Here is a 27,882-nt window from a genome sequence, read left to right as displayed (position 1 = left end):
GGCCTGACTCAGGGTTTTAGCAGTCGAGCAACAGAGGAAAGGGCGAATCTTTGTTATATTGCGGCGGAAAAAGCAACAAGTTTTAGAAATGTTTTGAATGTGAGGGGCGAATGTGAGAGAGGAGTCGAGTGTGACCCCTAGGCAGCGTGCTTGGGCTACTGGGTGAATGATGGTAGTTCCAACAGTAATGTGGAAGGAGGTAGTAGGGCCAGGTTTGGGAGGAAGTATGAGGAGCTCTGTTTTAGCCATGTTGAGTTTAAGGCGTCGGAGGACCATCCAGGATGATATAGCAGAGAGACATTCAGAAACTTTGGTTTGTACAGCAGGTGTAAGGTCAGGTGTTGAAAAGTATATTTGTGTGTCGTCGGCATAGAGGTGATAATTAAACCCAAAAGATGTTATTAGGTCACCTAGAGAGAGTGTGTACAGAGAAAAGAGAAGAGGTCCCAGGACAGAGCCCTGGGGTACCCCCACAGAGAGATCAATAGAGGAGGAGGAGGTGTTAGCAGAAGAGACACTGAAAGTACGATGGGAGAGGTAGGATGAGATCCAGGATAGAGCTTTGTTCCGAATACCTAGAGTGTGGAGATATGTGTGACTGCGCAGCCACTCGTCCCGTGTAAGTATAATAGAGCATAGTTGGTGCACTTGGTGATGGTTACCTGCCGAGCACTCCAGTGCCCGGGCCTGCCAAGGAGCTTCACAAAGGATCCGATGACTGCTGACCACAGGAACTACCGTCCGGGGCGATCCCACCCGGATGGCTGCTGCAGCGACAGCGAAGGTCTGAGCCCAGACCTCTGGATGGACACGCAGCGTACGCTTGTCCCTAACTGACTCTGGATAATAAGGGGGCAGGGTCCCTAACCTGGGGCCTGTCCCTGCAACACTCAAAGCTACTGGTGACTCAGGACTATCTGGGGCCTAGGGGGCTGCTGGCCTAGTGCAGGGAGTCACTGTGTCAGGTTCGCCTAGACCTCCTGCCTAGCCATAGCTTCTTTGTCCACTGGGTGTGCTGCTGCCTTCTGTTGGCTCTGGGTTCCTCTGTCTGTCTGTCTTCTTCTTGCTCCTCTCTCTGTCTTATAGCTCTGCTTCCTGTCTTTTTCCTTTGCCTTTGCTTGCTAGTCAGACTCCTACAGTATTCTCATGCCTGTCTTTGATCCTGACCTGTTTCCTGTACCTGTACCTGTACCTGTATTTGAGTCTGCTCACAGTAAAAGCCCTTGCTAGTAATCTAGCTTGTCCCTGGTTATTCCTGCTCCCCGGTCTCAGTCCCTGCTCCCCGGTCTCAGTCCCTGCTCCCTGGTCTCAGTCCCTGCTCCCTGTTCTTAGTCCCTGTCCTGCCCCGCCTGTCCTGTTCCAGTCTCCTCGTTGCCGACCTCTGCTTGTACCTGACTTCGCTACCTGCCGCCTGCCTCGGACCCCTGCTTGTTATCTGACGTCGCTACCTGCCGCCTGCCTCCCCTGCCGGACCCCTGCTTGTGACCCCTACTACGCTCGTGCTGTTCCGGCCACCGAGATCCTACCCGCCACAGGAGTCTCCCGTGACAGAAAGCAAAGGCCACTTCTGGATCTCGCTGGAACAGATTCTTCTTCTGCCTGCGCCCTTTCCTGCCTGCTGCAGCAGACCACATCCGCATGGTTGAAGATAAGTACTTTAGTTTCTTTTTTGGAGATCCCAGTTAGGAAGGTTTTTTTTTTGTTGCTGCTAAGTGTTCTGCAAGAATTATTGCGTTCATAACGAAAAAACATTTTTTCTGAGACTAGAACTGTTGCTGCAAGAAATTAATGCAGCTTTCTTTGAGATTTTTATTTTTGTGCAGTACCTTGGTTTACCCTTGCAGTACCTGTTGCCACCTTTTTAGACTCTGACTTTTCATTTCCTGGATAGGCTTGTCTCTGCATCACTGGTTGGAAAACTGCTGTTCACAGGGTTCTCATTTCCAGAGACAAGTGTGCTTTTATTATTTTGTTACTGCATACTGTGATTTTTCCTGCAATCTGTATTTTTTCATATGATTGGTTCTAAGGTTTCAGGTTTACCTGCAAGTTCCCCTAAAGTTTGTTTCTCTGCAACATATGATATCCCTACGCCTGATATCAAAGGTTTCAGATTTGACTGCAGGGTTCTCTGTCTGATATTCCTATGTCAAAAGTTTCAGATCTAACTACAAGTTTTCTCTGGATTAGTTTCCTGCTGTCTATGATATCCCTACGCCTGATATCAAAAGTTTCAGATTCAACTGCAGGTTTTCTTTGTCTATATGATATCCCTACGCCTGATGCATAAGGATTTAGATGTAACTGCAGGTTTTCTTTGTCTATATGATATTCCTACGCCTGATGCATAAGGATTTAGATGTAACTGCAGGTTTTCTTTGTCTATATGATATACCTACGTCTGATGCATAAAATTTAGATGTAACTGCAGGTTTTCTCTGTCTGTATGATATCCCTACGTCTAATGCCTAAAAGATTCAGATATAACTGCAGGTTTCTCTGTCTATGTTTTTTCCTTGCATTTATAATCTCTGTGACTGATGTTAAAGTCTCAAAAGGTCAGCTCTCCTATCTTGTGTCTCTCTGTGTCTAATATTCCTGTTGTTCATTCTAAAGCTTCTGTTTTAAAAACACATTTCCTCTTTACTGGTTTCTTGGGAAGTGTGGTTTAATTATGGCTCCCACTCAAACAGTCTTGAGCAGTAAATGTGAACACAGTACCACTGATTCTTCAGAACTTCTCAAAGCAAGGAAGAAGAAAAAGAAGGGAGGCATTACTGTGGAAGTTGCAGAAGAAATTAAGAATGAAAATTTAACCTCAGAGTCTGCATTTGATGAAAGAGATATGCTGCAGCTTAAGGCAACTCACAGACGTATCCCAAGAATAGTGGAAGAAAAGAAAGATGCCCCTACTCAGACGCTTCAAGCTGCACAGAAAGCGATTGATTGTCTTTATGAACGTTTAGATAAGGAGCAAGAGGCCAAAACTGCACTACAGAGCTGTCTTTCTTCAGCAATTGCTAAGTGTGTTCTCCAGGAGAAAGAAAGAGAGCAGTTGGAGAGGGACAGGGTAATCCTGTCAAGTAAGCTGGAGAAGGCCTATGCTGATAATGCGCAGTACCAGAGTTTCATGGCTCAAGTTGGCGCAAAACTGGAAGCCTCTGAGGAGAAGAATTGCCACTTCAACACAGAACTACGTTCTTTGAGAGAGATCTTCGAAGGGTTAAATAGCAGTTTTGAAATGGTAACCCAGGAGTGCAAGAATCTCTATGTCCAAGTCAGTGAAGGAGATAAGAAGCTCCATGAATTAGGAGAGGAGAAGAAACAGTTGGCCCAGGAAAAGTTAGACGTACAGACAGCACTACAGAATGCAGAGAGAGTGCTGCAAGAAGAACGTGTCTCCCTGGAGCGGCGCACACAAGCAGAAAATATGCTGCAGAGTCAGCTGCAAGAACTGCGTGCACATCTGCAGGACACGAAGGAGAAATGGGTGAATGCTAAAGAAAAGCAGCGAGTTCTGCAGGAAGAAAGTTTCCAGGCTGCCTACAAGATAAAGATGCTGGAAGAGTATTTGAGTACCCAGTGTGTCCCCAAAGAACAGCATGAGGAGCTGAAGGTCACACTGAGCATGACCAGAGCCTCGCTGGAGGAAGAGCTAAAGCTAGCAGCTGAACTCACATCTCAGCAGCTCACAGCGCTGCAGGCACAGATCGCTGAGCTCAAGACTCAGCTTGCCAAAAAGGAGGATAAAGAGAGATCGGTATCAGATCAGAGGCGCTACTCCCTAATAGACCCTTCCACTGCGTCAGAAGTTCTACGGTTACAGCATCGCTTGGTTAGCACTGAAGACGCCCTCCGAATTGCTTTGGATCAGGGTCACCAAGTGGAGAAACTAATGGAAGCCATGAGAAGCAGCTCGGAGAAGTCTAAGATCACTGGAAACTCAGGCTCAGCCTATGGGATCCACCAGCAGGACAATAAGAAGCTGGACGTGGAACTAGAAGCTCTTTCTAGGAAATCCCACGATTCCTCTGGACAGTTTGTCATGATCAGTCAAGATGTGCTCAAGAAAGAGAGACATTTAAATGACCTGCGAGTTTTGCTCTTGGAGTCCAATCGTCACTCGCCGGGGCCTGAGAAAGACTTGAGCCGAGAGGTGCATAGAGCTGACTGGAGATTAAAGGAGCAGAAACTCAAAGACGAAATCAGAGTATTAAGAGAAACACTAATGATTATGGATAAAGAGATATATTGGTCACAAAAAGAGACCACGAAGAGTGAACTCTGTGTCCCCACTGACTCACGTAGAAAGGCTGCACCCGTCTCTGCCCACGTTCCTGATGTCTCTGCCCCTGCTTTTGGGTTGAACGCACCCATTCGGAGGTTCCTTGCAGCACCCAATGTACCTGTGGAGTACCCTCTGCCCACTGACAAACCACCAGAGGTGGATCACCTTGAGTCACCTTTCCATCAAGGCCTCCGGGAAGAGCCTGGAGGATCGTCCGGAGAACGCTCTCGAGAGGGGGGAGTAATGTCAGGTTCGCCTAGACCTCCTGCCTAGCCATAGCTTCTTTGTCCACTGGGTGTGCTGCTGCCTTCTGTTGGCTCTGGGTTCCTCTGTCTGTCTGTCTTCTTCTTGCTCCTCTCTCTGTCTTATAGCTCTGCTTCCTGTCTTTTTCCTTTGCCTTTGCTTGCTAGTCAGACTCCTACAGTATTCTCATGCCTGTCTTTGATCCTGACCTGTTTCCTGTACCTGTACCTGTACCTGTACCTGTATTTGAGTCTGCTCACAGTAAAAGCCCTTGCTAGTAATCTAGCTTGTCCCTGGTTATTCCTGCTCCCCGGTCTCAGTCCCTGCTCCCCGGTCTCAGTCCCTGCTCCCTGGTCTCAGTCCCTGCTCCCTGTTCTTAGTCCCTGTCCTGCCCCGCCTGTCCTGTTCCAGTCTCCTCGTTGCCGACCTCTGCTTGTACCTGACTTCGCTACCTGCCGCCTGCCTCGGACCCCTGCTTGTTATCTGACGTCGCTACCTGCCGCCTGCCTCCCCTGCCGGACCCCTGCTTGTGACCCCTACTACGCTCGTGCTGTTCCGGCCACCGAGATCCTACCCGCCACAGGAGTCTCCCGTGACACACTGACTCCTGCACCCTACCTCCTTCCCCTAGCTGCTCCTGACGCCGACTGACCAACATGCTCAGAGCCCGCGAAATGTATCAATCCCTCTGTGCAGGCAGATACTGTAGCCCTATTGGCTCCCTGGGGTCACGTGGGGCGCTCCTGAGGCTAATGGGAGATGTTGTCCCTGCTGTGAGCCCTCTGCTGATTGGCCATGCCGTTCGCTCGATCACTGCGCATGCGCGAGCACTCTAGGGGCCGCCGCCGCTACCTGCCACACTGCGCATGCGCAAGGATCGATATGGCGCGCCCTGCCTTGTCGGGCCGCCGCAGAGTCTCCGGCGCACCGGAGCGCTCCCTGCTCGGCTCCTACCCTCCAAAACCTCCGGCGGGTCTGCCGCTTGGCGCCGACAGCACTCGCCATTGCTCCCGGCACGGAGGTAATGAGGGGGGGGGGGGTCGCCGAGCAGAGGGAGACCGGGCTACATACGCATCACAGTGCTTTTCGCGCACACACAGCCAGAGGCCTGCCCTATAGAGGGCTGTGCTGTGGTGTGTGGTGCGCGCCACCGTGACTACCGGGAAATATTTAAAGGAGGAGTCCAAAATTGAAGCAGCTGAGCCCTGTTCATTTCAGCTCCGGGGACCACTTATATCCGAAGATACTTACCTCCTAAGTAGGTGCCGGTAGCTGCTCCCACGGCTCAGCAAGCAGGGCTTTCAAGTCTGACGCTCCCATGTCACATGGGCCGATGTTATCACCAGTGACATCAAGGCTTCCTATTGGCCCACAGGCCAGGAAATATCTGGAGAGCGGACATATTGTGAACCCTGCTAGCCGGGGTGACTGGCTACCGGCACCTAATTTGCAGGTTAGTATCTCCGGAAGCAGGGGGATCCCCGTAGCTGAAATGAATGCGGTTCAGCACTGGAGACTCCCTGCTTCAACCCTGTATATACATTTGAAAACAAAACGCACAAAAAATCTGCCACCTTGGACTGGCTCTTTAACAATGCATGTACCATACCATGGTTGCAAAAGTCCCATCTCTAATTGCCATTAATAAGATGTGACAGGCAGAGTACAGCATCCTGTGATTTCGTTTTGATTCAATTTGAAGCAGCTGGACAGCTTTTTCCTAGAGAAACCTCTAACTTATTGTCTTTCTTCTGAGGTCTTGGCTTGATACAATTAAAGGCAGATACTGTATGTAATAACATTAGCCAGTGTTTTTACAGAAATATGTGTGGTAGTGTAGTTAAAATGTCCTAATTTATTTTATTTAGTCTTTCATTTAGTCTTTTGCAATATAAGGAGGGGGTACAGGAAGTAAATAAAAAAGGGAAGTGGTGGGAAACATAAACATAAGACAAGAACATCAAAAGAGTTGTCCCTATAGATTCATAAAAACAAATATGTGAGCTGAGGGAGCCGTAGGGGATGGGGGAGGGGAGGGAGAGGACATGGATACATACGTTAACTGTGGTTGACCAAAATCAATAACACCATAAATCAGAGAAAACGAGCAATAAAAAAAATAAAGAAAAAAATAGATACCAAAAAGATGTTCAAAAATGTATATTAAATACAATACAACATTGCAGTGGGATCACAGTTAAAAACTGAAATGATCACAACAATGAACATACAACGTGTATATAGAAATGCCAGAAAAATGCCGTAAATACAATACAAATCTGAAAGTTAAATGTCATGGAACAGAAATACCCCTGTCTGCCTTTTCTGTTTCAGCCCCCCTTCCCTTGGCAGTCACCCCTGCTAGCTGCACTAGGATGTCACTTTCCTTGCAGTTCTCTCTCAGTGCAGATGGAATGGATACATTATGTATCTCTTTTTCCTTCCAGTCTGGCATACCCCTGGTTGCTCTGGCAACTTCTCCAGTCCTCCTAGTTTTGGGCTTTCCCATTTCCCCCCCTGTCTTTTGCTGACAGTTAGTGCAGTCTCACTGAACCTTTAGTGTGACCCTTGCCCCTCACTTCCTTTTCCACCATTACCTCTGGATGAGTGAGCACTGCTGTATACTCCTGTATGGTAGGATTATCTTCTCACCTGCTCTTAACTACCAAGGCACCCACAGAGAGACACTATTCATACATAACATCTCTTCACAAGTGACTGTATTTTATGCTACTTTCCCCAAATAAAGTAAGAAAAGAAACAGAACTTGTTGTGCTTGGAAAAGAGGGCCGAGTTGATACTATCTGGGCTAAATCATCTTACACATGACCCCTGGTTTCCAGAATAGTGAAAAGATACCGTTTGCCTTACAGACACTTACAGGAGCTGCTACTCCAGACTCCACGAAAAAACAGAGCAGTCTCTGCACACAAAGAAGCACCAAGTAGCTCAATCTGCACACAGCCTGCAGCCTTAACAGACAAGCAGCAGCTTACACTGCACAGCAGCTTACACTGCACAAGCAACCTTGCACACAAGGCAGCAGCTTTGCAGACAAACAGTGCTCCTTACACAAAACCTAATTGCCTTTTCTCTGTCTGAGTGCACCCCCTGCACAGCCCCATAGTGAGGATCCGCCATCTCACATACCCCTGCGCACGTCCCCACGGCCAGCACCATCAAGGGCCACGCCACCGGACACCCGCCAGGACACGTGTCAGAGCCACCGGACACCTGTGAGTACAGCTACCCCTATGCTGCAGGACACCGCTCGGCATCATCTGAGACAGACGCCCATCGCTGACAAGGTAAAAGACCGCACGCCACACGCACTGGCTGAAGGCCTACACACACCTACAGCATGGCAGAACTCAGAGCCTCACCAGACATCACGCAGGAAAGCGATCACTCAGACACAGAGACAGCTACGCATCTGCAACAGGCACAAGGCCCAAACGGACAGTCACACTGACACAAAAGGTCCGTGAAAAATACGAGACTGACATTGAAGCGCACCGCGCTAAATTAGAGTTGGCCTGGGAAACAACCACACTGGGAATACGCAATGTTACTAGCGTTGGCAACTATGCGCAACAGCTCGAGCAGGCAATAACGCAATTAAGGACTGATCACTCGCGTTATCAAGAGCTGTCAGAAGCATACATCACTTACCTGACCAGGGCCAACACCAGCAAAAGCCTACAAGATAAAGACTTACAGAGCAACATTGACTTAACGCGTGACAGCCGCGTGCGATCCACCATCACGGAGGCCGAGAGTAGGAGAAAAGACCTTTTGCTGGAAACAGCATCACAGCGCTCCAGCGCATCCAGACACTCATCAAGGTCAGCAAGATCATCGCAATCTCACGTGTCTAGCGCAAGCGCAAACGCCACCAAGGCGCGAGCCACCGCAGAGGCCGCACGTGCCAGGGCCGCATACGCTCAGAAAGAGGCAGCCATGAAACTAGAAAGGGCCCGCTTAGAAGAGGAGGAGCAGACAGCCACTGCCACCGCTGTGCGGAAAAGGGCAGAGGTGGACGTCAACCTAGAGGCCCTAAATCAAGAAAGAGAAGCTGCCGCCGCTATAGCCCAAGCCGAAGTCCTAGAAGCAGCCGTGCAACAGGATGGCGGGGAGCAACCGTACAGACGGATTGCCTCAGAGGATCCGGTCCAACGCACTAAATGCTACGTAAGGAGCCTCTTCAGTGTAAACACCAGCGCACCATCTCAACACGGAGGGAGTGACTCCACAAACACCGAAGACTTGCTAGGTCCAAGAGGAGAAGATGCTGTTCCTTCAATGGTACATGCTGCCTGGGATAGCCACAGCCGCAATAGTGATCCACACACCAGCGCGCACACGGATGCACCACAACAGGCTCGCAATCCAGGTACACCCACGCGGGAGAAAACAGCCCCTCACACTGGCCAGCAGCCATCACACGTCCACGCCAAGGAAGAGGCGACCGCGCAGACCCTCCGAGCAACTACCTCAGAACGGGACAAACACGCCGAAGCCTCAGGCCTGACAGACATAGTCAAGTACATGATCCGGCGTGACCTGGTGCAAGCAGGACTCACCAGCTTCGACGACCGCCCTGAGAACTACCGGACGTGGAAGTTCACGTTCAAAGATGCAATCAGCAGCTTGGACTTCTCAGCAAGGGAAGAGCTCAACCTGCTATTCAAGTTCCTGGGGAACGAATCCAGAGAGCACGCGAATAGACTGCGGGCGGCAAACGCGCACCAACCCCAAGTAGGTCTTGACCTAGTGTGGGAAAGGCTAGAAGAGTCCTACGGCAGCCCCGAAGCAGTCGAGGATTCGCTCTTCAAAAGAGTCGACAGCTTCCCCAAGATCACGACTAAAGACTACTCGAAGTTACGAGAGCTCGGGGACCTGCTGCAAGAACTGGAGTTCGCAAGGAAAGACCATTCCTTAATAGGTCTCAACGTCCTAGACTCAGCTCGTGGAGTGAGACCCATCCTGGAGAAGCTACCCTTCAACCTCCAAGAAAAGTGGATTTCACAAGGTTCCAAATACAAAAGGGAGAAGCAAGTCGTCTACCCATCATTCTCAGTTTTCTTGAGCTTCATTCGCGAAGCAGCAAGGACGAGGAACGACCCCAGCTTCTTCTTAGGTGCGCAAACCACATACAGTGCAAGCAGCCTGAGGAACGAGAGACCAGTGACGAGATATGGTAACACCCAAACACCCATCTCGGTCCGCAGGACGGACGTGGCTCCCACGACCCAAACTACTCCCGATCAGTCGGCCACCGGAAGCAAGGAACCAAGGGACCCAAACAGGGAATGTCCCATACACAAGAAGTCACACCCACTCAACAAGTGCTTTGGGTTCAGGATGAAGTCCCTAGAGGAACGCAAGAGGCTACTTGGAGAATTCAGAGTTTGCTTCAGGTGCTGCGGTTCCACGACTCACCTAGCCAGGGACTGTAAAGAAGAGATCAAATGCACAGTGTGCGAAAGCGACAAGCACGTGACATCATTACACCCAGAGGCGCTGACACTCCACCAACTCAAGAACCCATCCTCCGTAGTGGAGCATGGCGGGGAGGAAGGAGAAGGAGAGTCAACATCCGTCACATCTCAGCGCACTGAGGTTTGCGGAAAAGAAGGTAACAAAATATCCTGCTCCAAAATATGCCTTGTCGCAGTACACCCCCAGGTACAACCTGAGAAGGCCATTCGGATGTATGCAATCCTCGACGACCAGAGCAACCGATCGCTGGTCAGGTCAGAGTTCTTCGATATGTTTAGCATACAAGACGGTGCTTCTCCTTACACTCTCAGAACGTGCGCAGGGCGAATGGAGACCACAGGGAGAAGAGTGAATGGCTACACCATATGCTCAATAAACGGCAAAGTGAACATGCCCCTTCCCACACTCATCGAGTGCAACCACATGGCCACAAACAGGGACGAGATTCCCACACCAGACGTGGCACTCCATTACCCCCACCTCAAAGGAATAGCCAACCACATCCGGCCGATAGAACAAGGCGCCAAGATCTTGCTGCTGCACGGTAGGGACATCATGAGGATACATAAAGTCCGTAAACAGCATAACGGACCCCACAACGCGCCATACGCCCAAAGACTTGACCTAGGATGGGTGATAGTGGGCAACGCTTGCACCAACAAAGAGCACGGGCAAGACTACGTTGATGCCCGCAGAACGGTGGTGACCGAATGTGGATACACCTCTCTCTGAACCATATCTTGGCCATCTCCAAGTGACCGAAGGGCCAAGTGAAGAGAAAAGACAAGGTCATACCCTTGAGATCAACAAAGACATCCTCACATCGAGGGGATGCGACAATGGCCTAGGATGCTCAGCAGTCCAGACAGCTAAGGATGATGAGTCGATTCCACCGAAGGAAGAAAGGAACCTCCCAAAGGTGACCGACAAAGGGATCGTCCAAAAGGCAATAAACAATCAGACAATCCTCTCGCGAGCAATGGCATGGCTAGGACGTACAGTCGTTCCTCTCCACAGAGTATCCAGCGATAAAGCAGCCAGCTGTCACGGCTCGCATAACCGCAAGAGATTGCGCCCTACAGGTGAAGCCACAGGGTCAAAAGGACTGTTCGTTCACACACATAAGAGGAGACAGTTACAGAGACATTTCCCAAAAGGATTTACAAGGACAAAAGAGACTGTTCTTCGTCATGTCCAGGGAGAGAACAACCTCCTGAGGGCAGTCAACAAAGAGACACAAAAGCGTTTCACCAAATTACGTGGAAATGTTCTCGTGCAAGAGAAACGCACCGACGACCTACGGTGCACAGCGTTCCAGACAACAAGGGACAACGACAAGCAAACACCATTGAGGGAAGATAGAGGATTCCCGAGGTTAACAACCAAGGAGCTCTCCAAAGACGGACCAGGCAGTTGGGTGAACCCGCTACTATTCCGTTCACCGAGAAGGCGCTTCCCAAACAATGGAGAACATACCATCTCTAGGTTCACTTCGCACCTCTGCGACCTACAAAGGGAACCAGAGACCAAAAACAACTTGGTGGCCTTCATCCAGAAGATATTCCTTACCGGCCACGCAAAGCCAGCACCTCTAATGAAGGAAGGTGAAGAATGCCGGTACCTCCAATCATCTGGGGCCTACCACCCTCAGGAACCCGATCAAATCCCGATAGTGTTCAGCCCCAGCGCTCAGCTCCAGGGAGTCTCCCCGAACTACGCCCTCTTTACTGGACTAGGCTCGACAACCAGTCTTCCAGGAGTGTTGTTCCGCTTCCGCAAGGAGCCAAAAGCCATCTCCTTCTGCCAAACACCAGGTGATAGAACCACAGGCTACCACGACTGGCATGCCTACAAGGGGATGCACTCTGTGGGTAAAACTACAGAGACAAAAAGACTGTTCTCTCACAAGGCTAAAAGGAAACAGTGCCAGAAACTTTTACACAAAGATATTGTGGTGCAACCAGCAAACCTGGAGCTGTGCATCCACCCTGCATCCTTTGCCAAAGAACCTTGGCCAAGGGACCTTGATACCAGTGATAACGGCCGGTGTCACATCGCTATGTGGACATGGACTCTTGCATTGTTTGAGAATGTGATGTTATATTGCACATATGTTCCACATACACCTTAAATAGTGGTATCTCCAGATACCAGACGGGGAGTGTCATGGAACAGAAATACCCCTGTCTGCCTTTTCTGTTTCAGACCCCCTTCCCTTGGCAGTCCCCCCTGCTAGCTGCACTAGGATGTCACTTTCCTTGCAGTTCTCTCTCAGTGCAGATGGAATGGATACATTATGTATCTCTTTTTCCTTCCAGTCTGGCATACCCCTGGTTGCTCTGACAACTTCTCCAGTCCTCCTAGTTTTGGGCTTTCCCATTTCCCCCCGTGTTTTGCTGACAGTTAGTGCAGTCTCACTGAACCTTTAGTGTGACCCTTGCCCCTCACTTCCTTTTCCACCATTACCTCTGGATGAGTGAGCACTGCTGTATACTCCTGTATGGTAGGATTATCTTCTCACCTGCTCTTAACTACCAAGGCACCCACAGAGAGACACTATTCATACATAACATCTCTTCACAAGTGACTGTATTTTATGCTACTTTCCCCAAATAAAGTAAGAAAAGAAACAGAACTACTTGTGCTTGGAAAAGAGGGCCGAGTTGACACTATCTGGGCTAAATCATGACCCCTGGCTTCCAGAATATTAAATATAAAAAGTAAATACCTTTCCACAATAGTAGGAAATGAGCCGGTTGACAACCTTGTGGCGCCGTCCAGCTCCACGGTGTTATGATTGCGGCCTGCAGCCATAACAGCTTCCTTGATTTTGAAGAAGTGTAGCCGGACAATAATATCGCACGCGTGTACGCTCCGCTGGGTCTGGCCTCGCCCTCAAGGCTCTAGGGGCTCTGTCCAGACAATGCTGAGCATCAGCAACCACGGGGAGAGGGAGCCGGAACAGTTGAGGTATGTAGAAGTCTAGTTGTATCATCGACTCTGGGGCTCCACAGACATGAAGATTGTTAGGGCAAGACCTGTTATTGAGGTCTTCCAGCGACATCTGGACATCACTAATCTGTGTTTGCACTTCACATATTATGCCTCGCATGACCTCTGAACGACTAGGGCTTAGTCGAGTTTTGTCTCGAGTGCTTCAGTCCTCTCGCCCAACACAATTTCCAATTTGGCCTGTTCCATTTGGAACTCAGCATAGAACATTGTTTTAATGTTTAGAAAAAAGGTTGGCAATGTCCTGTTTTGGGTGGAGTTGACAGTGTTTTCAGCTTAGAGTCATAGTCTAGGGCAGGGTTGCTCAAACTTTTTCCCCTGCGACCCCTTCCCTGCTCTGTCCCCCTGCTCGCTCCCCCATCTTACATTGTCTTTGGCGTCAAACGACTCCACGGGGTCATGTTATACTGCGTTGCCATAGCGACGCGCAGTCGGAGACAAGGTAAGAGAACTTAAGAGACCTCACGCAGACCCGTGGCATTTAATTTAAATGCTTTGGGGAAGAGTGTGGGGCCTCTAACTGCCGTGCCCCTCCCCCCCAAGGAGAGGCATGATCCCCCCTTTTTGCACACCCCTGGTCTAGGGTGCCATGTTGTAGGTCATGATATTCTGAAGCGCGAGTGTCCTCACACAACTCGTAAAAGTCCACAACGTCTTGTGAGGAAGCTTCTTTTTTACCTTTTAGAATTTTTTAATAGGATAGTATTTACGTTCCTCCTCTGAGTCAGCTTGAGAGAAGCAGGTGAACCTTGTTTAGGAACCCTGCATTTCATCGCTGAGGCCCCATCAGCCTCGGTGTCAAGCTAAAAGGCGGCCATTCAGCTCAGTGCCACGCATACGCCCCCAGAAAACACTATTTTGTACATTTATATCATTTTAATATCTTGCCCCCCTGAGCACAGCCTGCAAAGAAAAATAAATGATGTGTAATAATTTTCCTAATCTTAAGCATCTGAGGTTACCAAGGTACTGGGCACCAGGACACTTAATATTTCAAATGATGATATCTCCTGAACGCAACATCCGATTTTAAAAATTAAAACAGTGTTGAAAACATCAAATAGAGATATCTTAAAGTAAAAAAATAAAATGCAAAAAGAAAAGTGGCCCTCAGTGCAGCCCGCTGTTGTAATCAAATGTTTTCTACAACAACAGCAAAGAACTTACACAATACACAATGACCTTCTACTAAGGACTTTATTCTATGTACAGTATTCTGACGCAGCCATCCTGGGCTGCTTCGGACTATATAGAATTTCCCCCTAAAGGAAGGAAAACCTTCCTATGCCCAGGACATACTTGAAAACGAGAGGTAACTCTCAATGTATTACTTCCTGGTAAAACATTTTATAAATAAATAACCTCAAGTGTCAGGTTTCCATGTTTAAGAAAATGATTTGAAAATACATACAAGTGCCATTTTATATTATCCCCTTTGCCGTATGTAGATCCAACATGAATTCTGTTTGGTCATTTATCCCGTTCATAAACAACATGTAAACATGTACAAAGCAACAAGAGAGGAAAATGAGATTAAAGCAGCAGTCTCGCCAATTAACACACACATTTTATATCTTACCTGAATCAGGGTGTCCCGCAGGAAAAATATATATGCTCCTTTATCATTCATTTGGGTTAAAATGATAAAGTTCGGGGAAGTTCTGGTTTTAAAAGGGGCCATCCACTGGCACTCACCAATCAAGCGGAGAATGGCACGACATTCCCTCTCACTGACTGTCCAGCAATGATCTGGACAGTGGACAGTATGCCCAGGACATACTTGACAACGAGAGGTAACTCTCAATGTATTACTTCCTGGCAAAATATTTTATAAATAAATAAAATAAATTTTTAATTCACTTAGTACTAGGATATCACAGCTGAATTGCACTGAAAATGCTGTGTCACTGGAATTTACCTGGTTCAGGGAACATAAAATAATGCAAAAAAATACCAATCTCAGAGTTATGGGTGTTGCTGCTGTACGCTGACAAGGTGATTGAATAAACGATTTAACGCTGATGATTTACTATATGTGGAAACAAATAATTATGGAGGCCTGTTACGCTAAAGGTTGTTCTGTTGGACGGCAGCCCCAGTGTCGGTGAACAGAAGTATACTGAAAAAACTGAAGTCTAAGCTGTTTTCCTGAACGTATGGAACTCATTTTCTGGTTTCCGCGCCATGCACATCATGTCTGTAAACTGGACAAGAGCCTTAATGTTCTAGGAATAACATCTTTAAGTAATACTCCTTAAAATGTGGGAGTCTTAGCAACTCCTGTTTATCTATCTGTGAAAAAATATGAGGTTTCAGAACTACTGCATAGCACAGTGTTTCTCAAATGGGCTTCTTGTCATCTGTGGGTGTCGCAGACTTACAAGGACAAATAGTTATGTGATTTTCATGTATTTTTGATTACAGATCACCTGACTATTGAGAAATATATGTGTGCGTCAGCAATTGAGTAAAGCCAGGGGTGAGGTGACCGCCGGCAGGGGGGCGCAGGGCAAAAAGTTTGCGCCCCCCTGTGCTAGGTGATAATGGTGAAAGGCAGGGTTGCAGACCTGTCTAAGACATGTGAATGTGCTCACAAGTGATATTTTTTATTGGCTCACCTTGTCCTTATCAGAGAGCCTATAAAGCTAAGAGGAATGGGACATAGGGGGGTTCGCCTGTGCAAAATCAGACAAAAGGGAGTAGCCAGGCCCTCCCAAGTCTCAGTTCACCATGTTTATAAACAGACTTTAAAAATACCTGTCTTTATAGGACATTTCTAGGGACTGTGCCCAGCCTTCATTGTCTAATTTATTGAAAAATCAGTTGGACTGGTCCTAATCAAGATTAGAAACGGGTGGATAGTAGATTTCCATGGGGGGCTGGTTTATGGTACATGCAGGGCATGGGGTATATGTTACAAATCACAACAGAATATTATCAGAGAAGGATTAAAAGTAACCATTCCCCCCAAAAAAACATGTGATCAATTAATAAATAAAGCGCTGAAAACCCTGCCAAAGAGATGTCTTCTATGGTGTTGAGATGGGCAGGAAGGCCCCAGATTACGTGCTCTCAATTACCCAAACAGCAACAGTAGTTTAATCAATTATAGATAGGTTGAGTTAAAGTATCAGAGATTGGGCTGTATCGGGTATTGGGTTGCCCTAGGACTGGAAACAGACAGTCCCTGGCGAATGGTGAATGGATAAATGAACAAATATAAGAAGAATATTTAATGGTAATTAAGATTAAAATAAATTGGGGACAAGCCACAATATTGGTTCCGTGGATCAGTTAATATCAGTTTGTGTTCAAGCCATCTGTGATCAAATCGCGGAGTTAGAAGTCAAAATGTGTCTGTTATTTCGCATCCGAGATAACATCACAATTCGGAGGTCAATGGATGACTAATATGAAACAGGATGTGGCCGTGGGACAAGATAGTAGTAAAGCTCACTTAAACGATCACTTAAACCACCTAAAGGCACAACATCATGCTTAGTACTCAGAACGCTGAGTGACAGAGGGATGCAGGGTGTCCCGTGGCTACATGTATTGCTCTGTAGGAGCCCCTCAGGGTGTGCAGTACCTTGCGGACGTCCGTGGTCTAGCAGGGGTACTTCCACATAAAGTAGCGTGCTGTAATATAGAACCTCAGGTAAGTTTCAGGCACCGACCAAATAAATAAATACTTGCCCTGCCACATAACCCTACAGTAAAGGGAAGGTCGGGGCAGAGGGAAGGGAAAGGTCGAGCTAACAGCTTCGGCTGATATTTTCCTAGGCTACAGGGGTGCTCAAACTGGGGGGCCTGAGACTTTTCTGGGGCGTTTACAGAGAGTGCGAGGCCTCTGTAAACTTTCTGACCCGGCTTCAGTCACGCATCTCTATGGCAACGCGAAATCAAATGACGCCCATTGCCATGGAGATGTGATGTCAAATGATGCCGCGGGTCACGCGACGTGACATCCCATGACCCCGCAGTGTTATTTAACGCAACATTAGAGGTGAGGGGGGCGCGACCGAGGAGAAGTGCCGGCAGGGGGAGCGCAGCGCAGGGAGTTTGCACATCCCTGCCCTTGGGTACGGTCCTGACACCGCTGGTGAGATGCCCCTGCGGCGACGTGATTGGCGGCAGCGGAAACGTATCCTAGACCGATATATAGTACCTTGTGTATATCTATCTATATTTATAATCTCCATAGTCTCCAGGAACTGACAGTTGAAAAAAGTGTGTGTGTGTGCCGAGCACACGTATTTTAAGTGAAACTGCTTTTGTTTCGTCATTGTTTTGTCGTAGAAATTGTATTTGCGATGGTGATGTTTTTAATTAAAAATCAAAACACAATTTCTGTGCCAAAACGCAAAGAAGTTTGACTTAGAACGAGTGTGCGCGGCACACACCTCCTGTTTTACCTATTTGTATTTCTATATGTATAGGTATTGTGAATTCCTTGTGTGTGTGTCTCTGTGTGTGTGTGTGTGCGTCTCTGTGTGTGCATCTCTGTGTGTGTGCGTCTCTGTGTGTGTGCACGCGCTGCGTCGGTGGTGCGTGAGCGAGCGTGTGCTGCGCCTGTGCAGCGTGCGTGCTCAGCCGGCGTCTACTGCGCAGGTGCGCCCGGCCACCGCTTACTGCGCAGGGTCACCCTGCTGGTGCCTACTGCGAAGGCGCACCAAGCCATTGGCAACAACTCCTGCACGCCAGCTGCCATAACGGCCTCTTTTGCCAGCAGTGATGTCACTACCAGGACTGCACTTCTGTCTCCAACAAGACAATTTACTCCAACGAAAAAATTTCATTTGGTAGGTGCCAGCATAGAAGTTTCACTTCAAAAAATTCTGAAGAAAATCTCAAGCCATTATTTAGCATGCTATAAAGCCACTTTCCTGGGCTTGTTTAGGTCCCAATTATCTGAATGAAGCTGATCTCTTCTCCAGCACTGGGAAGTGGTTCCACTGTGTTTTTAATAGTGGCATTAGCTTCAAATGCATTTTGGAGAAGATTGCTGTTTTCAACCAGTTTATCATCTGCTTATTGCTATTTATATCAGACAGAACCCTTGCAGTATTTTTGCCCTTTGTTAGATAAATGATGACTAATATTTTGCAAGACCATCCGATTCATATTTATAGAGGACTATCTGTATGGATAATAAATATACAAAGGGCATAGAAAGCTGTGAATGTGGTACATACAGTAGCAATGCAGATTTACTCATTTTCTGCTAAAGGTCCAATTCATGGTGCAGGAAGGAGTACAGGAAAGAAAACAATCAATATATTATAACTAGAGTCACAAGGCATGGATGCCCCTTATTTACTCAGGTATTTGCATTGGCTGTAATGCAAATTGTTGTATCTCAAGTTTAATGCTTGCGAAAGGAATTGTAGAGTTCATCTTCATGAAGATGACACATTGGTTTGGATGACTAAACCGAGTGATATTTTCCAACAGTGGAATTAATTCATACTACGCTGCGGGACATTTAATGAAAATGAGCCAAAATTGAAAACCGTTGGATTGACAAAATAACTCAAATAAAATAGTTAGATGTTGTGTTATAAAAATAAATCTTGTTCAGCTCAGCCATAAACTCCTTTTAGCAATATCAAGACAATGGAGAGGGATCCCCGTATCCTTTTGCAAGAGTATATATGATTAAAATGAAAGTTATGCCACTGTTTTTAATTTGACTTACCGTAGGTAACTATAACACGAATTTACAGTACAGTTTGAATACCTTTTAATGGGGCAGTCCCAGGTAATGATAATAGAGAGTTGCTGTTACCCAGAGGGAGCCCCTTTAGAGTTTGTGTAACGTTTCAGGTCACTGTAACAGACACCCTTCTTCAAACAAACATGCATCCAGTTCCTTCTGGGTAAGCGCAACTCAATATTATCATCTAAACAACAATCTTCTATTATGGGGGAAAAAATTATACTATGGATGTTTTATATGAGTATGAGGTAACTTGTCTATGGAGAACCTCAATATGCTTGTTTTGATCTTGTATGTGGAATTGGCCTATTTTGCTGGTTGTTATTGGTGAGTTTGTGGACTTCCATTTTATTCAATGTAGTCTCTGCACGTGCCACCAGGCACACGTGCAGCAGCGAGGACTACTAATTCTGAGAAAATATATATTGACATTAACTGGGGGGTCAGTGTTTCAAGGGAATTTTATATTGAGTAATGATGTTATGGAAAGTATTATCACCATACATCAATGATCCAGACCGGTCTTTCATCAGATCTGAAAGAAGAAGATGACAACCCCAGTTATGTCTTTTGGGCAGGTGTGGCCAACTCCAGTCCTCAAGGGCCACCAACGGGTCAGGTTTTCTGGATATCCCTGCTAAAGTACAGGTGGCCAGTCCCCTGCTTCAGCACAGGTGGCTCAATCAAAGACTGAGTCTTTGACTGAGCCACTGATTGAGCCACCTGTGCTGAAGCGGGGATATCCTGAAAACCTGACCTGTTGGTGGCCCTTGAGGACTGCAGTTGGCTACCCCTGCTTCAGGGCAACGTTAAAGACATAGGGGCCTATGCAGAGAGCAGCGAATTTTAAAATTGGCGAATTTATTAAAAAGTAGCTTTTTTGGAGAGTTTTAATCTCCATATGCAGAAAAGTGCGAATTCTGCTATGTTTAACATGGATGCGTATGGCGAGTTTAAATTGGCGAGATGCGCGCTTCAGAAATGTGTTAAAACAAATTCGCGGCTTTTTTTTCCCCTTTGCAATGGCCGCGAGCGGCAGTTTTTTCTGGCGAGTTAAAACTGAGACAATGGCGCCATTTTATTGGCGCGAACAGCCGCTAGATGCCGTTCGCGCCTCTCTGCATACGGATATTTTTAAAACTGGCGAGATTGAGGTTCTCGCCAGCCACGAGGCAAAGTTTTATAACTAGAAAAGAAAAATTGGCGCGTTTTTCGGAACTCGCCATTTTCTGCTGCTTTCTGCGCGATTTTCTCCAAAAAATGGCGAATTTCGAAATAGCGCTGCTCTCTGCATAGGCCCCATAGAGTTAAACATATTGATGCCATTACTTTGGTCCTAGAGGTGCACTGCACATTTCAGTCCCGTGCTAATCCAAACACCTAATATAGAGACAGGAACAAATACATGGGAAAATATAAAATGTGAAGCAGGCCAGGCAAAGAATTAAGAATAAAAATGAACAAGATAGCCCTGAATAACCGTATCAAATTGGTATGCGTGTGAGAGCTGCCTGACCCAAAGGCTTTTAAGTGACTGTGAAGGACATTGCAAGAGAGATGACAGAACAGGAATGTTTGAAGCACAAAGAGATAGTAGTGATTTGCCAGACATCACACAGCAGGCTTGTTAGAGATACAGTCCAGTTCCCAAATGGTAAGCAGAGATAACAAACACAAACAAACACAACCCACCATAAAGTCTTCTAGAGCAAACAAAGAAGATATTTGAACTGAAAAGTGAATGAACCCATTAAGAGTAAGAGCTACACTGCATTTGTATGGCATTGCTGTGCATAAATTGATTACAAAATAAAAACATGCTTTTTTTGTCACCCTTTTCCTATTCCAGCATTCCAAAAGTGAAAATAATAGCTTCTTGAAGGTCACTAATTTGCACTAATTTTAAGGTGGATTCACACTTTGTCAAAGAGTGTTTTTAACACAAACTTAATTTACTTAAATCTAAGGAATATTAGATTGTAAGCTCTCCGGGGCAGGGATTTATTTTCCTATTGTCGGATTTTGTTTGTTGCACTTATTGTATTATAATTTGCTGCATTGTATTGCCCCGTTTGTAAAACATTGAGTACACTGTGGGCGCTATATAAAGATGTACATACATGCAACTATGTTGATACAAAAAAAAAATTATGAACCTCTTTGCTGCCAGAAGAGAGCCCGTAGCACATCGAGGAAGTAAATGCAGGAATAATTAGTACTGATTGCAGTCCCGAGTAGAGTTCCAAACATGGCACATTCCCGCTGTTTCATGTATGACAAACCCTCCTGCATGAAAACAGAGGCAGCTCCTCTGAGAATTATGTGGGCAGCTTTTTCCTCCCTTCTGTCAGTATTCTAATGAGGGGGCTGAACAGAATGAGTTGGGGAAGGGTTTTCCACTTTGGAATCTCTCTACTGGTCTCTGTGTCAAGTTATTTGTCTGACTTTAAATGAACAAATGCCTCACTGTTTCAAAGAAAAGGACTACACAAGCTGATAGCCTCTTAGGTATCTTGTTACAATCGTTGGATTTCTGCAGCTAAACATATGGAAGCTGAAGTAGGTGCTTTGAGTCTTTGTAGCTGAGCTGTGTGCTATGTGTGTGAACATTGACGGAGAAGGCAGAGTTTGGGTTTGGCTTTTGGTTTGAAGCTTGTATAACTGTTTAAAAGTTGCATTTTCATGCAGTTCTCCAGTTACATGGATCCTTTCCCACAGTGGTTTTCATGCGTTAGAAACTGTACTGTTTTTACTGTGAGTTGCTGTGTGTTATAAAGACCAGTCATTGCTAAACTAAATCACATGTGTGAGTATTTCCAGGGAATGCAAACTTTTTGTCTGGCTTTTCTAGCTGGTGTTATGTTGTATTTGTATGTACTTTTACATTTATATGCTCTCTCCTTTTGTGCGTGGGACAAAACATTATATTGACTTACTGTTAATATCTGTGTCTTGTAACGGATCAGTCATCCCTTTTTTCTTTTCTTTAATCCATCTGTCTACAATTGCTCTACTCATCATCTTAAACTCGAGACATAAATCAGTCTCGCATCTGCAAAAAACACCACATTTTTAACTAAGAACTCAATTTGTCATTCTCACCCCCCCCCCTTCCTCTTAAAATCTGATGCTTATTCCGTTTTTTTTTTTGCATTCTTAATGCCTTCATTTTGTGTGTGTGTGTGTGTGTGTGTGTGTGTATGTGTGTGTATGTGTGTATATATATATATTATATATATATATATATATAATATATATATATATATATATATATATATATATATATATATATGTGTGTGTGTGTGTGTGTGTGTGTGTGTGTATATATATATATAATTAGTAGCCAGTAGACATTTATAACTCCCTGTGTCACAAGTGTTAGGAAATATCAATATTTAGCCCGTAGTATTTCTTTCCAAATGTACGTGTGGTAGGTTATCAGAACTGTAGCGTCCCTTGCTTTTACTTCTGAAGCATGCAACATTTGCTAAACTCAGCAAATAGTACCATTCCCTTCGGTATACTGGATGACATACCTAAAAACTATAAAAGTACATTTTGCAGCAAGTTATTTTCTTTTGTCCAACACACTTACTGCTTTTTTGGTTAAAAATAAACCCCTTGGAAACACAGACCCTGCAGCCAAAAGTACAAGCACCTCTGTTAGCTTTAGATGCTAGTTAATGATTAGCATTTGGACACACATTCATGTTCTCAGGAAGCATTGCTGCAGAAAACAATTAACGTTGTTTAACTGATGTTTGATCCATAGTTATAAGTTAATAATCATATGACGATGTATCTGTCGGCCAGGATGCAGCATTCTGATGGCTAATACGGACTTTTGCAAGACGTTTTGCCTTTGTAACATTGAAGTCAGTGTATTTAGAATTAAATCAATTGTCTAGCAATAAACCTCCTAATATATGCAGATTACAATGGCCTTTCACCGCTGTATCCTAGTGTTGCGTTGTATTTTAGGATCATTGGTGTTAATGCCTGGCTTTTTAAACACATATATATATATATATATATATATATATATATTCTTTTGCTTAACCACTTTCCCATAAAAAGCATTGCAGCTCTCAGAACCTTATTAGGCTCAGAGCTGTGAATTCACTGCTGTAATCCTGGAACATGTTTAAATGAATGACGGGTTTGTGATTACATCCCTAGACCAGGTCCCGTGTATTTTCATGAGAAGCTGTTAGTCACATTACTGCAGAACTCTTCCAAAACCCAACATTGAGGGTTATTTATTAAAGTCTCTCAGCTGCAAAAGTGGTACAAGGTTTATGACAAATTCTATTGAAATCAATGGAAGTTTTATTTGTTATATCTGTAAATCTGGGGGTGTTTTTGGCCCAGTTTTGCAGTCGGCAGACTAATGAGCCCCCCTATTTCTACATTAAAACATTATTTTCGAAATGTCATTTTGCCTTCAAACAGGGCTTCATTCCCTAGCAATACAGTCTTATTAGCAGGTAAATAAAGCATATTCCTATAGTCTTATGCCAGGATTCACTAACCTCTGATTGTTATTGTACCACAATACTGTATTAACCGCAAGTAACTTGAATTGCAGTGAGAAACCATATTGGACGTTTGTGAATCTCCCCCTTACAGTCGTATACTTTCATTTTATTTCACATACTGTATATCACACTACGTGCGATGATTATTTCCTCAGATCCAAGTTATTGTTGGACCATAATAAAACAAAAAGTCTAAAAAAAAATGTATTTATTTGTTTTTTTATCTAGTGGCTGTGTCCGATGAAAGAAGCCTTTGAGTCAAGTTATTATTTCACATGAATCATGTCTCAGGTGGTTATAGCCCCACAGAACTGGTTGGGGGGGTTTAGTCTAAGAAAATGGATACAATTCCGAAAAGAAATGCAGAAGTTTTGTCTCTTAAGCATAGAATATATGCTCAGTTTAACTCCTGTTAAAGCAGCAATACTACATTTCCTCCTCCCTCTCCCTTTCTTATTTGTATATGTAAGCATGTGGCAATGTATAGTTGTTCATTCTTAGGCTGAGTCCACAGAAGGACAGTCGGCGCTGAGCCGTGCGGACGCTCCGCGATGAGCCCCGTCATCCTCAATGAGGATGTCTTGAGAGGGGGCGTCCGCAGGCGTGCTGAGGCGCAGGGATTTTCAGCCGACAGCAAAACCTGTTTCTGAGTGCGCTGTCGGCTGAAAACCTCCAATCAGAGCGAAGTAGCGTCAACGTCATGGCGCCATGACGTCGGTGCTTTGCGGGCTATTGGCCCAGTGACGTCAATGCCCCGCCTCCCCCTGCCTCCCGATCGCGCACGCTAGTTCATGCAATCGCTCCTGATTGCACAGGCGAGCCTCAGCGTCAGCAATCGTTTGGTGCTCCTGTTATACATGTGCCTAAATCCTGATTGTGTGCCTAAGGCCTTGTACATAGTGGGCACATGGCATTGCGCGCGCCTGCTGCAGACGCGATCCGTGGCCACAGGGATCTGGAGGAGTAGATGCGACGGGGACGCGCCCAAGATAGCTGTGATTCACAGTTTGTCCGTGACGTGAGCGGTTTGCCCTGATTGGCTGAACCGCGCATGTGACCCAGTCAATTAAAATATTTTGTCTAGCGAAAAATTGGACGCACCGTCGCTCTCGTACACACGCACGTGCACTCTATGGCCGTGCTCGTTGCCTTACGGCCTTTTTTTGTGGCGCGCACAACGTCGTGGCGCTGACTACGGACACGGCCTAACATAATGGCTGCTTCAGTCAGTGTAATGTATCCTTATATTATTAGTAAGGTAACATCTATTGTTAGAGTTTGCAGCACAAACTGCTGGGAAATTTGTCAACAAACGATCGCAAATAGGGAAGTTTAACAGAGATCTTGCACTGCTTGGGAGGTACAAGCTACAACCTGCTACAGAAATCAACGGATGCTTTAAAACTCATTAAAAATGGCATTAAGAGTTGAATAATAATGTAAAAAATGCAGCAAGTTATCTAATACTACAGAACTGGTTTATTAAAAAAAGAAAAAAACATAAGATTTCACATGTTTTGCTGCTTTAAATTCACATTATCACATCCTGATGCAGCTGGTGCAAAATCGGATCAAAGTACCTGGATACATTTGATGTTAAAAAAGGCAAGTTTACAACTCCACCTCTTAGTGCAATATCATGCAATTTGCCTTGACTTGTAGACCATTTAGGTCCCTCTTTACTACAGCATGTGAACGGTTGAGCTCCATTCAAATGATTAGAAATAGAATCTTCTTTGGCATAGGGGTAATGACTTCATCATTGAATGCAGGGAGAAGATGCGGGATTTTACAGTTCTCTTCAAACAGTTGCTTTGATCTGGTGACTCCTTTATGACACCACATCTCACTGTTGTAGTTACCAGTTTGGTCTTTTAATGAGGGGCATCAGTGCATTGTTGAACTTTAGTTAACCTTTAAGTATTGCCATCCTCCCGCCATGCTGAGTGGAGCCTCCTCTCATCTGCTAAACTAGAGCACACCCTTCCCATGACCATATGTGAACACTGCTCATCTTAATGACATCCTAACATCTGGTATTGCGAGTAATAGGGAGGTAACACGGTTTACATGGCATGGATAGTGGACAAACATATTTCACAGTTCTGCTTGTTAGATGCTTCTGATGTTTAATTTCTAGTACTGCAATGATCTTTGCCACAGATCGTCCATTCAGCTACTGCTTTTCAATGCATGCTACCAGTTATCATAAGATTTGTCATATGGTTTGGGATTTATTTATAAAGAACAGTCCCGCAATTGAAGCAGCATTTCCATTTACAAAGCAGGTTTTAGTTAAATAGTAAGAATGTAGATGATGCTACAAAGTTTACTGGATCTTCTCACTTAATCCTGAACGGACGCGTAGATTCTGGTGCAAAGACGTACGTTCTTCCCTTCTAATCCTGAGCTTACTAGTGGTTCAGTGAAATCGTTCGTAGTTGAAACCAGAATTGACTCCAGGTCATCTGCATGATAGAGATCCAGCCCAGTCTTTCGTCAACCATTATTCTTAATACCAAAGTGAATAATAGACTGGTAGCTGTTTCATAGATCCTATTCCATCATGAATTACTCCACACCATTTCTCCTGAGTCTACTACACTTCAGCTTCCAGCTCTCTGATGTATTTCAAAGTTTCCACCATATTCCAACCTCATGGTCCTTTCTTCCACGCTGTGCACATTGATATCATTTAGCTTTTTTTCTAAAGAGTTTTACTAATTAGATCGGGGCTTTCCAAGATAAGCCACTAACAGGCCATGTTTTCAATGTAAATTGTCTTTGTGAGCATTTTCCTCTTAGTTGCCCTTTTGAAGTCCTGTGAACATTGCCAGCTTTATACTCGTTTATTAAGGGGAGGTCGCTTTCATCATTCCCACAGGGGTGGGGAACGGGATGTGGATGGTAGAGGACCCTCCTCTGTTGTGCGTGTTACCACTTCTCTAACGACTGAAGCAAATCCATGGTTGAGGCTTTCTGGAAGGACCCTTTCCGGCATGGAAAGGGTTATTATTTGTATTATGCCAATATACCTCACAGTGCAGTACAATGGGGTGCAAAGATAATAATTAAAAGACATTAACAAAGACTGGTACAGTAGGTAAGAAGGGATCTGCTCCATGGAGTTTGCAGTCTAAAAGTAGAGCTTGATCCCATTGGTTAATTTTTCGAAATTTTGTAAGTCTGGTCTGCTAGTTGCTTTCCAGGACTTAACTCACAGAGCCCTGTAGTTCAATTGATCATTTTCACTACTATACCTCTACTTTGTTTATTTTATCTCAAGATATGGAACTCAGTTTACTAAACCCAGCCTTCTTATACTTTTCCACATACAGCTCAGCATCCTGCTAGTTCCCCTAATAATATGGTAGTTCGTGCTTTCTTCCCATAGGTTTTTGTGGACCAAATGTTTTGACTGCACTTCTTCGCAGTAAATTGCAGTTCCTGCACTCGACTCTTTCTCTACTGTGAGTTGTTCACCGTAGTTCCAATGTCTCCGCCTCTCATCTGATTGGCTTCCAGTATCATGCTCATAGACTATCATACATTTAGAGGAGAGGCTTAAAAGAACAGCGACAGCGTCTAATTATGTATGGGCGAAACTGTCAAAATCCATTTCCCGAGCTTTCCATTAAAAATCCATTCCGCGGTGTCAAATCCGTCGTCGGATTGTTCCAGTTTCAATCTGTGCGGATTAATCCAAAACCGCCATTGAATATAATCCGCACGGATTTTTAAGAATCCTATCCGCGGATTCCGCAATCCATTGGAGGATTCTTAAATGTCCTCCGAAGGATTGCGGAATCCGCGGATTGGATTGTCAGGGATTTAAAAAACAAAGACGAATCACCCTTTTTGAGACTGAGTCAGTGGAAATCCGCGGACCAGAGGTGACGCCAGATCCGAGGCGGAGCCAAATCCGCAAAAATGTTTTGCCTAGCTCTACGTCTAGTAACCTTTTTAGGATAAAACCACTTCTAACAAGATTTCGGAGTGAGTGACAAGCTATCAAGCTATAAGGCTGTCATGAATATTGAACACCTTTGCTAAGAATTTCTTTGTGGGGATTCTGCCATTACAGGTAAAAGTATATTATCTGCAAGAGACACACAATTATAAAATAGAATCAGCCCAGTTTTATGAATGGGTACATTTTTTATGCTACAAATGCTTCACATCCCTTTGGGATGGGATTGACGAAAATATGATATCACACCCCAATCATATGTTGACCGCCATTTAAGATGATGGCGGTTAACATGGGGTTGGGGTGTTCTGCCCCGTATTGGAGCTTATGGAATTCTGGTGCTACAATCTTATCGAATTTGTATTCAGTCTTAGTTTGTTTATTGTACAGTATATTATAGGGACTTTGTTACTTATAGGGTTGTGGCAAATGATGGGATTTTGTCTTGTCCTCAGGATGGATAACTATGTTGAAGTAGTATTTGTACACTTGAACATTCCCACTTTGCCAGCCACCATTGGGAAGAACAGTTGCATCTGTGTTAGGTGACTACATGCTAAATACTGTACACAATAGAAATCACGTGGGGAACAACACTATGATTGACTGA

General features: G+C 45.4%; 1 protein-coding gene across 50 annotated transcripts in view; it reads left to right on the top strand.

Moving 5' to 3' along the window:
- Window positions 1-27,882, top strand: part of SORBS1 (sorbin and SH3 domain containing 1) — a 296,558-nt gene that overhangs the window by 86,031 nt on the left and 182,645 nt on the right. Inside the window, exon 1 of one of the 50 annotated variants that reach the window (XM_075610936.1) lies at window positions 21,150-21,323. The exons of 48 other annotated variants lie outside the window; for them this stretch is intronic. The gene's annotated coding sequence lies outside the window, so the exon portion shown is untranslated. Of the gene's footprint in view, window positions 1-21,149; window positions 21,324-27,882 lie in introns of those variants that run through there. One more of the 50 variants, XM_075610948.1, reaches the window with a different exon arrangement.

This window comes from Ascaphus truei, chromosome 8 (assembly GCF_040206685.1).
Source record: "Ascaphus truei isolate aAscTru1 chromosome 8, aAscTru1.hap1, whole genome shotgun sequence".
NCBI lineage: Eukaryota > Metazoa > Chordata > Amphibia > Anura > Ascaphidae > Ascaphus > Ascaphus truei.
Note: the sequence above shows the minus strand (reverse complement) of the source record. Positions and strands in the feature narration are given on the sequence as shown.